Genomic DNA, 13998 nt, shown 5'->3' on the forward strand with positions numbered 1-13998 from the left:
TTGCAAACTTCCCCAAGGTGCAGGGAGCAATAGACTGTACACACATCGCGATGCAGGTACCTTTTCACGATGCTGAGGTTTTCAGGAACCGCAAGGGATTCCACTCCCTGAATATCCAGCTGGTTGTCGACCACCAGCAAATTAGACTGGCAGTGAATGCTCAATTTCCGGGCAGCATACATGATATGCACATCCTGTGTGAGAGCACTGTATCTGACTTGTTTAACAATCAGCCACAAGGTCAATAACCAAGGAAATAAAGGAAAGTATCAAATCAAAGACCAATGCATATAAGGTGGCCAAGGTTAGTGGGAAACTAGAGGATTGGGAAAATTTTAAGCAACAGCAAAGAATGACTAAAAAAGCAATAAAGAAAGGGAAGATAGATTACGAAGGTAAACTTGCGCAAAACATAAAAACAGATAGTAAAAGCTTTTACAGATATATAAAATGGAAAAGAGTGACTAAAGTAAATGTTGGTCCCTTAGAAGATGAAAAGGGGGATTTAATAATGGGAAATGTGGAAATGGCTGAGACCTTAAACAATTATTTTGCTTCCGTCTTCACAGTGGAAGACACAAAAACCATGCCAAAATTTGCAGGCCACAGGAATGTGGGAAGGGAGGACCTTGAGACAATCACTATCACTAGGGGGGTAGTGCTGGACAGGCTAATGGGACTGAAGATAGACAAGTCCCCTGGTCCTGATGAAATGCATCCCAGGGTATTAAAAGAGATGGCGGAAGTTATAGCAGATGCATTCGTTATAATCTACCAAAATTCTCTGGACTCTGGAGAGGTACGAGCGGATTGGAAATCAGCTAATGTAACGCCTCTGTTTAAAAAAGGGGACAGGCAAAAGGCAGGTAACTATAGACCGGTTAGTTTAACATCTGTCGTGGGGAAAATGCTTGAAACTATCATTAAGGAAGAAATAGCGGGACATCTAGATAGGAATAGTGCAATCAAGCAGACGCAGCATGGATTCATGAAGGGGAAATCATGTTTGACTAACTTACTGGAATTCTTTGAGGATATAACAAGCATGGTGGATAGAGGTGTACCGGTGGATGTGGTGTATTTAGATTTCCAAAAGGCATTCGATAAGGTGCCACACAAAAGGTTACTGCAGAAGATAAAGGTACGCGGAGTCAGCGGAAATGTATTAGCATGGATAGAGAATTGGCTGGCGAACAGAAAGCAGAGAGTCGGGATAAATGGGTCCTTTTCCGGTTGGAGATCAGTGCTTAGTGGTGTGCCACAGGGATCGGTGCTGGGACCACAACTGTTTACAATATACATAGATGACCTAGAAGAGGGGACAGAGTGTAGTGCAACAAAATTTGCAGATGACACTAAGATTAGTGGGAAAGCGGGTTGTGTAGAGGACTCAGAGAGGCTGCAAGGAGATTTGGATAGGTTAAGCGAATGGGCTAAGGTTTGGCAGATGGAATACAATGTCGGAAAGTGTGAGGTCATCCACCTTGGAAAAAAAAACAGTAAAATGGGAATATTATTTGAATGGGGAGAAATTACAACATGCTGTGGTGCAGAGGGACCTGGGGGTCCTTGTGCATGAATCCCCAAAGTTAGTTTGCAGGTGCAGCAGGAAATCAGGAAGGCAAATGGAATGTTGGCCTTCATTGCGAGAGGGATGGAGTACCAAAGCAGGGAGGTCTTGCTGCAACTGTATAAGGTATTGGTAAGGCCGCACCTGGAGTACTGCATGCAGTTTTGGTCACCTTACTTAAGGAAGGATATACTAGCTTTGGAAGGGGTACAGAGACGATTCACTAGGCTGATTCCAGAAATGAGGGGGTTACCTTATGATGATAGATTGAGTAGACTGGGTCTTTACTCCTTGGAGTTCAGAATGATGAGGGGTGATCTTATAGAAACATTTAAAATCATGAAAGGGATAGACAAGATAGAGGCAGAGAGGTTGTTTCCAGTGGTAGGGGAGACTAGAACTAGGGGGCAAAGCCTCAAAATACGGAGGAGCCAATTTAAAACCGAGTTGAGAAAGAATTTCTTCTCCCAGAGGGTTGTGAATCTGTGGAATTCTCTGCCCAAGGAAGCAGTTGAGGCTAGCTCATTGAATGTTTTCAAGTCAAAGATAGATAGATTTTTAACCAATAAGGGAATTAAGGGTTACGGGGAGAGGGCGGGTAAGTGGAGCTGAATCCACGGCCAGATCAGCCATGATCTTATTGAATGGCGGGGCAGGCTCGAGGGGCTGGATGGCCTACTCCTGTTCCTAATTCTTATGTTCTTATGTTCAATGCTGGATATTTGGTGACAAAGGATATGGCCTCGCCACCTAGCTGATGACCCCCCTGCATGACACCCACACCAAAGCCGAGAGGCGATACAACGAGAGCCACAGAGCAACTTGCAATATCGTGGAGAAAACCATTGGAGTGCTGAAGTGTTCAGATGCCTGGCCCACTCAGGAGGTGAGCTCCAATACCACCCTGAGCAGGTAGCTCAATTCGTGGTGGTCTGCTCCATGCTACACAATTTGGCTAAAATGAGGGGACAAGAATTGCCTGATGAGCCTGACAGTCCACCTCACCAGAGAGAGGAAGAGGAGGACGAGGAGACAGATGCTGACATCGGCCCAGACAATCAGGCTGATGCTGAAGCCATGCCCCTGCCCCCCCCCGTAGACCACATGAAAGGGCCCATGGTGGCATGATAGCTGCAAGAGCCTTACGTCAGGAGCTCATCAATGATCGCTTTGCCTGAAAGAATGTTGGTGGTATTTACAAGGCTGACACACTGCTAGGTGTGCAGGTCATACATCAATGGTGGGCATCACCTTGGTGACAGTTAAAGTTTAAGTTGATTGAAGTTAAGACCTTTGATGTTAAGGAATCACCAGCGTGTAATGGGGCACTTATCTGAGCCAATGTACTGCAAGGTTTTGTTAAAGAAAAAACATTTAAACTGAACATTAGTTTGAAATCATCAGTATTTCTGTACAAACCAACCCTTCACCACCCCCCCCGCCCCTGCTTCTCCTCCCCACCTCTACCCCTTACCCTTACTCCTGACTCCAAGCCGCCTGGCCGAGGAGGTCCTCAGGCGCTGCTTCATTTGGGTGGGGGCGGGGGAGGAGTGACGGCCAAAGCGCTGCTTGGACGGATATGGGAGAGGACGGTCCCGAGGTGGGAGTGTGCTCCGAACCATAAGCAAGATGTTGCTGCTGGCTCTCATGTGTGGTTGGCAATGGGAGTGCAGCACCTTGGGGTGCAATGCAGCGCTCTGGGACCACTGGGAGCCCTCTGCCACCAGTGTACCTGGCTACCAGCTCTAGGGCCTCCTCCATCACTTCCATTTTATGTTATTTGTTGAACAAAAACTCAGTGCCAACTATGTTCTTGGTGCTTAGTAGGCTTTTTGCTACTGGTGAATCTCTGTCGTGTCTCCCACAACAGCCAAACAAGCACACACCACAGCCACACATGCTTTCAGTGCCTCTGAGCTCCCTCTCTCTCTGTCTCCTCTTCTGTGCATGTCATGATGACCCTTGATCTCCAGAACCGTGGGAATGGAGTGTTCCCATGCCATTGCTAAGGACGACCACACTTTACGGCAGAAGGTCATAAAAATTTAATACTACCGCCCATTTGATATCGCTCTCAGTAACGCCCATTTTCAAAAATGTAAGCTAGGTGCTTTGAGAATGTGCGAGAAGCCGGCGATCTGAAAACCCTTTTTTAACACCCACACCGGAAATAACGCCCATTTTTGGGCGCTAAGCTCAAAAGTGGAGGTTCTAGCCCATAGAGATAAAGGTATTAGGAAAGGTCTGATGAGGTCAGATTCTGGTCCTGGAGAGTGAGGGTACCAGAGAGAGAGGGTAAGTTGTCCTGTCCTTGACTTGCTATTGATGATTGTTACAAGAGGAAAATGAAACAAGATTGTTTTGCCCTGTCCCTGAATGTCCTCTGTTTAGCATCACAGGTTGGATAAAGGGGTTGGTGTCAACCAGCAGGCACTATTTCAGCCAGAAGAGGGCACTGAAAGCCCAGGATTGGCCTGAAATCCATGAGAGTTACTTCTATCTCAATCACTCTGGTTAGACCATGGGAATAGTTCATGCAGAGCCAGAGAAAACTAGCAATGCATAGCCAAGATTAGTGAGCTTTAGTATAATTAGGACTCCCTGATCCTGTACACCACACTTCACCTTCCCATACTTCTTTGATTGGCTTACTATATGCACCCAGAAGAATGAAAACACATTGCGAAAAGTCGTGGAACACCACACTTCCCGATATTTTACAGAATAGTGAGAAGATGCAACAGCTTCACCGGGCTGACACTGGGCTCCTGCGATATTCCACAAACACCAGTTGGGGCCCGAAATTGATGAACTCACCGCCTGCTGCTGCCGACTGCCGCCGACATTCCTCTGGAAGATCCGCCCAGTGCCACTTTGGAGGGCAGGAGGGGAGAGCCACCGGGAAGCGCCTGCTGGCATCAGCGCACGGCCGAGTGGTGCAACTGAGCTCCCGCCCGCCGAGCTCCGATATTCCTGCGGGCGGGAGCTGTCGGCAGAGCGGGGGTGGACCGCTGTGAGGCGGCTGGTCTGTCCCCGACGGTAATTATGAAGATCCTGAAAAAAAAGGTAAGTGAACATTTTTTTTTTCCACAGTGAGTTACCTCAATGGGGTCCCCGAATTTTGTTTTCCCCCTGATGGTTTTTCTTTGTAGCTCTTCGATCCTCCGCGGGTCCGATTCCATCCTCGGCGGCACTTGGGTGGCAAGCACCTCTCCCGCTGAGATTGGGAGCTCCCACCGGCTGACGCCCAGATTGGTGGCATAAATCGCTCAGTTGCCGCCCGCCGACCTTCGAGGGACCTTGCTGATGAATATCCCATCCCAAGAACCTTGGCGGCCATTGGTGGTCCTTTGGGCAGCACTTGGGCAGGCGGGGGCCTTCACCAATTTCGGGCCCCAGTTCTTGAAGGTGCTGTGTGCTGTCACTCCAAGGCACTACAGACACCATGATGTGCTGAGAAAATGGAGGCCCAATCTACACCCAGTCATAGAATCATAGACCGATGAATCCTGCAGTGCCGTAAATAGGAGATTTACGGCACAGCAGGGGGCCGTTCGGCCCATTGTGTCTGTGGCAGCTGAAAAAGAGCTATCCAGCCTAATCCCACTTTCCAGCTCTTGGCCCGTAGCCCTGTATGTTTCAAGTGCTCTTCCAAGTACTTTTTAAATATGATGAGGGTTTCTGCCTCTACCACCCTTTCAGGCAGTGAGTTCCAGACCCCCACCACCCTTTGGGTAATAACATTCTTCCTCAACTCCCCTCTAATCCTTTAGTCACTGCGGAAGAGGGTGGAGGGGAGGGGAAGGGGGGAGAATCAAGCAGGTGGCTCCTCGGGAGCTATCCCGCCTGCACTGAGGGAAAGCTGGCTGGGCGTGTAGCCCCCTAGTGATCAGCTCCAGAGCACCATCTTGGAAGAGAAGGATTAGATTGCTTGCCCGCACACCGAGGAAATAACGTTTGTCTTCGGGGAGGGGAGGGGGACAGTCTGTAAAGGAGTAGAAGGGGTGAAGTAACTCAGCCACACAAATATAGACCAGGGCTTCCTGATTGTTATCCAGTAACCCTCAGTAGATGAGGATAAGATCAACCCTGACAGTGACACGCTCCATGGTCACTCACAATCTCCCTTCATCAGGAGTTATGGCCAACAGGGTGAGTAACAGGAACTGCCCGTGAAACTCAGGACGAGGAGGGGAGAAAGTTGAGGGGTGGGGCAGAATATTGATTAGTTTTCATTATGACCATAATCTCCCCCCCCCTCAAACCAGCCTATTGCCAACTCCAATACGCTTCACATCACAAAACAAAAAGTTCCCTGCACTGAATACAACTCGCTCTTTCCAAAAATGTCTCAAGTGGATCCCTGGGTGGTTTCCTCTGGTGTTTGTGATCCATCCCATCATTGGTCCAATCATTGTCTGAAAACCCATGTCAATTGGCGGTTTCTGTAGAGTTATGCGTAAAATCCTTTTATTGCTGAACTCTTGAAGTAAAGTGCCAACAGTCAAGTAATTCTACTTCAGCTGTATGCTTACTGCTTTGAGTTTGGCTAAACAAATAGAAAATGCTTTATTTAATGCTTTCTCCACATTCCTTCTCCCGCGTTTCCCACTGGCTGCTCCCAGTCCCACGGTCATGAGCAGATGCGTGGCGGAGGGTAACCCTTCCTTCAGTTCTCCCTCCCTCCCCATGGTATGACTGAGATCAGTAATCCACATGCAGGGCACCATGGGTGTGAGCCTCTCAACTCTCTTGAGTTACAATTGGTTGGAGATGAAATATTGTGAAGGTGTATCGCCCTTGTACAACACACTTATAGATGGGCTAGACCTATCGAGCCATTCGTGTTGGAGCTCGCTTGCACAGTTCATTGAGCTTGGCTAAATAGTTCAAAAGGATCAATAAACGGTCTGGTCTAAAAGACTAGGAAATGGAAGCTACCTTTGATGCGAAGGCTTGGCATTGATTTAACTCTGGGATATTGGATATTGGATTGCTGGGACACTAACATCTTGGCTCCAGCCTCTTCTCTCATCAATATTCATCCAGCAGTCCAAATAGTGGCATTTTGCAGACAGATAACAGGGAGCTACATCATGTTTCACTCTCTGAACCTTTGAATGGCGAACCATAGTTATACAGAGAGACTTGAGACACTGGCCGGAATTTTCCTTCCCTGGGTGGGTCGGGTGCGGGCAGTGTCCATGGCAGGTCATGACCCCATGGCTGTTTCCATCCCGCTTCAGAAAACGACTTTACGTCAATCGGGCCTATTAAGCCCAGCCTGCACGTTACCCGGCCCTATTAAATGGTGCAGATCTGATGATATCATTAATGGCACATTTTCAGCTGGAATATTTAAAGGAACCATGGCCACAATGTAGGATAGTGCAGTTAGTGCACTACAGCGTTGCAGTGCTGCAAACACTGACAATGACTGCACAGAGGCAGAGGGCTGCTCCCATGTACTCACACAAATATATCTTGCACCTCCATCCATCCCTCTCTATCTATATTATCTCATCCCCATCTCACTAGCCACCCCTCACACTGACCCTCACCCTCATGAAATCATACTAATCAGCAACGCACAAGGAGGCCACTTGGCTTTCGCACCCCACTTCATCGTAGTCTCCCTCTAAAGATGTAACCCATATGTTTATGGAGGGAGTCAGTGCACTCAGGGAGGTCCGCTTTCCTTCCGATGGGCGGAAGAGACCTCCCCAGGAGACAAAAAGAGCCTGGTTGGTGATTGCAGAGGAGATCGTTAGGAGGGATGTGTTCAGGAGGACCTGGGTGCAGTGTCGGAAACGTTTCAATCATCTCATTAGATTAGGAAAGGTGAGTACAAAGTCACACTCAACTTCATCCTGCTGTGCCTCCCATCACATTCCCATCACTCCGCCTTCCTAACCCTACTCCTCCACCTTACTCACACCAACATACCTTGCACCTCCACCCATCCCTCTCTCTCTCTATCAACATTATCACATCCCCATCTCACTAGCCACCCCTCACACTCGCCCTCATCCTGGTGCAATCATACCAACTAACACACCGGGAGGCCACTTGGCTTTTGTTCCCCACTCCACCATAGTCTCCCTCTAAAGATCTAACCCATCCATGCCTTACACTCACTCCATCACTCTCTTGCAGCCTTCTCTTCTTTCCCTCCTTGCAGGAAAAGAGAGCACACAATAAGAGGGAGAGGGGGGGGGGGGGTGGGGAACCGGCGGAGGCCCCCCATCATTTGCCACCCTCACGACAGCAGAGGAGGCTGCGTTATAAATATCTAGCGTCGCCAAGCAGATGGAGGTAGGAAACAGAGAGAGGGAGACACCTCAGCAACCTGGAGACTACATGGCATTCAGGACTCACTCATATGGGGACTGAAGTCAGCAGCCAGTGAATGTTCATCATGTGCATAATGGTATCTGTACCCATTCTTTATACAACATATCTATCTCATCTCTTTACTCTCCCACAGGTCCATCAAGAGCCCCCCACCCTCCAGGAGCAAGCGGGAGACGACTCTTCAGAGCAGCCTCCAGCCTCTGAGGGCGCAGTGTCACCAGACATGAGCGCATCCAGCACCAGCGCAGATACACACACCTCGGTGGGTGCCACTTGCCATAAGGTAGCTTTGTCAGTTGGATTCTTACAAGTCACAAGTGAGGAAGAGCAGATGGTGGAGACAGGGACGGCACAGGACTCTCCCAGCTCTGCTCAGCTGCAGGGGGATGCTGAGCCTCGGGGGCCATCCAGAAAGAGGGTAATCCTGGAGATGCAGTATGAAGTGCAGGAGGCTCTGACAGGTCTTGCAACCGCGATGTCTGCAAATATTCAGAGAATGGGGGAGTCCATCTCCAACATGAGCACCACCATGTTGCAGGCGATGGTGACTGTAGGCTCCTCCATGGAAAGGATGGCCACCTACCTGGAGCAGCTAATTCACCACTCATGGTCTCTATAGAGCACAGATGGCAGAGGCTCATAGACTTCCTCTCTAGGAGGGATGTCAACTTAGATGTTGGTCCTCCTGACCCCACTGCTGTGCAGCAAGATGCTCTCCAGCTCCTTGTTATCAGGGAAGTGCGGGTGGCCCATGAGAGGGAAGATGGTGAGAGGGGACATGGAACTGGGGGCCTCCTCTCAAAGTACTCACACTTCTCCTGGTTGCCCCATCCTCTCAGTCAGAGCCCCAGATGCCTCCACGGACAGCGATGGCCAAGGCTGCCCCTGAACAGTCGCAGGAGGAGCAGACTTTGGCGGGGCTCTCACAGGCTCCAAAACCCAGAGGACGACCACCAAAAGTGTCCAACCAGTCACAGCAGGGAAGTGAGCAGCTGCCTCTACCTCTGCTGAAGCCAAAGGGGTTGCACCTCATAGAAGCACACGGAAGAGAAAGATGACACAGAAGTAGATTCACAAGGGTAGCCATTGGGCATTTTATTCAATGTTTATGTAAAGTTTCTGCGGCTGTGGTGTCAAACATGAAAATCCTTATTTTCACCACTTTCCGCTCTTGGACAGTTTTGTGTGCATATTTGGAAGTGGTTCAGTGAATTGCAGTGAATGGTGAGACATAACGAGTCACGTCTTCAGTGAATAACCCTTATCTCCAAGCGGCCAACCAGAAAGTCTGTTTGGGGGAGCGAAGAGCTGAGGGAGGGTGGACTGACGCAGGGTGAAAGAGTCACGACAGCTGCCAGGGAATGCGGTACACACATGCATGATGATCGTCCTATGGTTGCAGACGAGCTGCACACTGAGGGAATGGAAGCACCTTGTGATTGACAAACACTCCTGGGTGATGATGGGGTGCTCTGATGGCCACATGTGTGCAGTCAATGATGCCCTTCACCCGTGGGAACCAAGCAGAGTGGCAAAGCCAAGCACCCGCGCAGTGGCAAAGTGGACATGATTGGCTGACTTGTCAAACAGGGAATTGATGACCTGTGCGATGTATCTGAGAGCGGCCGACTGCGAGATGCCAATAATATCTGCTGCAAATCCCTGGAAGCTGCCTGAGGCGAAGAAGTTGAGGGCGCTGGTGACTTTGACAGGGGCACCCTGTAAGGCGTGTCCTCCCATTCCTCTGGGCTGTAGGTCTTGCTCCAGCAACCTGCAAATGTTGGCGACGACCTGGCATGAAGCCTGAGCCTCCTTTGGCACTGCAGCTCAGTCATGCTGCGGAAGCCCTGTGTTGGGGGTATCACCTCTGGCACAGTGCAGCCCTACGCTAATGCCCTCTGTCTTGTGCAGCATCAGGTAAGCGAGGAAAAGGTTGGTGACATTGTCGTTGGTGCTGCTGGTTTCCCTGGTGCTGCTGGCGTTGGGGCTGATCGTGGTCAGATTCTGAGGACCAAGGTGAGACAGTATAAATGGCATCCATGCTGATGGAATAGATGGCAGGTGAAGTAGAGATGAAAGAAGTAATCTGTCAATGGTGAGAGAGTTCTTCCAATGAGGTGACACTGGATGGAGACTTTGCTGGAAACTCTGCAGCCTGAAGAAAGTTACATCTGTGCTGGCAATGCAGCCAGCAACAGCTTCTGCCTGAGGAAAGTGACCAGCTGTGAGGTGGGAGCTTTGACAGTACATTTCATGCTGTCAACTAATCAGCTGGAGCAACGGCCACTGAACTCCTGCCTCAGGTTAACAGACGTGGGCATGCAGGTAAATTTGAAAGATAGGGTTAAAAAGCAAAGGGTAAGGGTTTGAAAAGAACCTCTCTCAATGATTTGAATTCGATCGCCTGCCCCTGCCATTCGGGTCACTGCCACGCTGGCAGACCTGCCCGAGGGAAAGGCGATGGGGGCGGGATGACAGATGGTTCCCGACCCGCTCTGACTTATTTCAAATTTCCCACCCAACCCGCCTCCGATCACACTCGTACGGATCACTAAAAATTGCGCTAAAGACACTGTTTCTCCTGGAGCAGAGAAAGCTGAGAGGAGATTTAATAGTTTTTTTTTAATTATGAAGGGGATTGATGAAGTGAATAGGGAAAGATTGTGTCCTCTGTCTAAAGTCAGTGATATGGGTCATTAATTTAACTTGTCACTGAGAGAGAGTGAGGAGAGAGCTTAAGAGAATTTTTTTTTATGCAGAGAGTTTTTAGAGGAGTGAGATTGGTTTTGGGTTCTAGCAAAAGGCTGACCGACACGATGGGATGAATAGGCCCCTCTTCTGTGCTATAAATGACCATGGTTTTAATAGAGAGGGACAAAAGTTTCTGGCTCAATGGATCAATGCACGGCTGTGTGTTATACAGAGACATGCAAACTGGGAACGTTCCAGGGTTAGTCCTAGGAACAGAGTAACAGGAGTAGGCCATTCAGTCTCTCGTGTCTGTTCCGCCATTCAATTAGATCATGGCTGATCTGTCCTGAGTTAACTGTTTTGTGCCTACAATTTGTTTCATTGTGATTGGTTAAGTATGTTGGGTTTTGTATTTTTTCTGCTTTCTAATTGGTCACTTTTTGTGAAATTTGATGTATAAAATCACCGTGGCAGGTCAGACCTAACCAAGCCTCAGCCCTGGTCTCCTACTCAAAATGGAGGCCATCACAGAAATCCATTTTGTAAAAGGTTTTGTTTAAAAAAAATTGATAATAGAGATTCCATGTTTTTTTGTGTTTCATCTCAGACCCTCCTGGTGTGTATATTTATATTGATTAAATAACAGTATCATTTAGTTTGATGCAGTTGGTACCACAATCTCTGATCATCATCATAGACGGTCCCTCGAACGAGGATGACTTGCTTCCACAAGAGTTCACAGATGTTTCAATGAAGGACCCGATGTTCCAGTCCTGAACTGCAATTGAGGGGGTGGAAGATGCCTGTGCGTGGGTTTTTTTAAAGTGTGGTGACCGTTGCACATCAGCCACCATATGGGCTCGACAGAGCTAGGCCTTTATCCAGTGGCAAGGGTTAACCAGGACGACTGGAGATATGCTCTGCTCGAGACAATCTCCGATATTACACAAAGGAACAGCCATTTTGTTGGTATTTTGACCTTACCTGAATTCACATACAGCAAAATGGTTGCTGTTATTCACCTCAGATTCGGCAATCCGTTTGGAATTAGTTCCAGCTTTTCAGCTTTAAAGTAACTAATCAGATGATCAGTTTTGCTTCTTCACACTCCCCGAACCCCTCTGTCTTTGTACCTCCCTCTCCTTCTTTAAGGCCCTCCATAAATCCAACCTTTTGGTCACTGCTCCTAATATCTCCATTTTTTGGTTTGTTCTCTGTTTTCCTCAGTCCTCTGTGAAGCACCTTGGCATGTTTTTTCGATGTTAAAGGTTCTGCATAAATGCAAGTTCTTGTAGATGGTGATTGGACCAGATGTTCTTAAACCAACCAATGGAATAGCCACATGTTAAGTGGCCCTGGCGGTTCAGTGAATTTCTCCTTCTGAGGCGGTCCCTCGAATTAAGGATGACTTGCTTCCGCGCCAAATGTTCAATGAGTTACAATGAAGGACCTAATATTCCAGGTCCTGAACTTCATATTGAAGGGTGGAAGATGTCTGTGCGTGGATTTTTTTAACGTGTGGTGGCCGTTGCACACCAGCCACCACACGGGCTTGACAGAGCTAGGTCTTGGTCCTGTAGCAAGGATTACCCAAGACGACTGGAGACCAGCTCTGCTGCATGGACTTAGTGCACACACATATCGCAGTGTGGGCTGGCCTGTGCTGCCCCTGGGCCCTCGCCTCTTCTGGGCCCCAGACTCACGCCTCTCCTGGGCCCTGAGCACGTCGCTCCACGGTCTCTTGCCGCTCCTCCGCCCCAACCTCACCGCTCCTGCTATACCTGTCGCTTTTTTCACTGCTGTCACCCTTCTGCGCTGCTCCCCGAAGTGGTATGCCACCATGTTGTCCAGGGGCCGCTCGCCTTTTATGGCCCGACCTGCCGCTGGTGTTCTCACGCAGGTCGGGGCCGCCACACTGAGTTTATCGAGAGAATCATTGAGTTGTTCAGACTATGAAGGTCCCAGATCCATTATCTCAACTCGGCTCAGCAGGGGTAAGAGCATTAAAATCAACCTCCCCAACCCTGGGTTAAGAAGGGGAAAAATCAGGCAGGGTTCCCAGTGCTGATTACTATCCAAAGATCCCCCTGCTGAAAGGTGTAAGCAGGTGTTGAGTGAAGGCAGGTTTGAGTCTATCTGTGATGCACCCTGTAATCTAATAACCAACCGATACTCACACATGAATAATGGGTGAAGTATCGGAGGGTATCAAACCCTCTTGGAATTGTACCCCATCAAGTGCGGTCGTGCGATTATGTTATTAGACTAGTACAGGTCTAGGCAGTACTGAGGGAGCGCTGCACTGTCAGAAGCACCTTCTTTCGGATGAGATGTTAAACCAAGGCACGTGTGCTTTCTCAGGTGGACGTAAAAGATTCCATGGCACTATTTTGAAGAAAAGGGGAGTTATCCTCAGTGGCCTGGCCAATATTTATCACTCAATCAACATCACTGAAACAGATTATCAGGTCATTATCACAGTGCTGTGTGCAACTTGGCTGCCGCGATTCCTACATTACAACAGTGACTACACTTCAAAAAGTACTTCATTGGCTGAAAAGCGATTTGAGATGGCCTGAGGTTGTGAAAAGTGCTATATAAATCCAAGTCTTTCTTGCTTTTTCCCCCCGAATAATCCGGAGGACTGGGCGAATAATCCAGGAGAGCATTGATTCAAATCCCACATCGGCAGTTTGAGAATTTTAATTTAGGTTAAAAGCTCTGCAAATAATAATTGGGAATCTGTAAAAGTGACCATGAAGCTGTCGGATTGTCGTAAAAATCCAATTGCCTCACGAATGCCCTTTAGGGAAGAAAAACCTGCCGTCCTTACCCGGTCTGGCCTACATGTGACGCCAGTCCCACACCAACATGGTTGACTCTTGAATTGCCCTCTGAAGTGCCTGAGCCACCCACTCAGTGTATGAAACCACGACACTATCACCATTCAAGAAGGCCCGCCATCTTCTCAGGGCACCAAGAGATGGACAATAAACACCGGCCCTTCCGGTGACGCCCCCATCCCGAGAAAGAATAAAAAGAAAGCTTGTGGAAAGGAGGGGAGAGAGGAGAATTGGCAGAGAACAAAATAGTTTGAGGTGGGGTAAGGAGCACAATATGACTGAGGACACCCGTGGCCCTGAATCCAGTGTAAAGCAAAGCCCAGGCAGCAGATACCGCCCTATCGCAGAGTCTCAAGCACCTCACAGGGTGGCTGACTGTACACAGAGACAGGCCGTCTGTTTATGTTGTTTGAGGCTGACCACGGCGAGGATGGAACTAACACTTGTTGAAAACCGAGTCTAATGTCTCCGAGCTCTTCAGAAGAGAAAACACATCTGTTTTTATCATTTTGACTTTCAATAAATCGCTGCTGTTAGATT

This window comes from Pristiophorus japonicus, chromosome 12 (assembly GCF_044704955.1).
Source record: "Pristiophorus japonicus isolate sPriJap1 chromosome 12, sPriJap1.hap1, whole genome shotgun sequence".
NCBI classification, from domain to species: Eukaryota; Metazoa; Chordata; class Chondrichthyes; family Pristiophoridae; genus Pristiophorus; species Pristiophorus japonicus.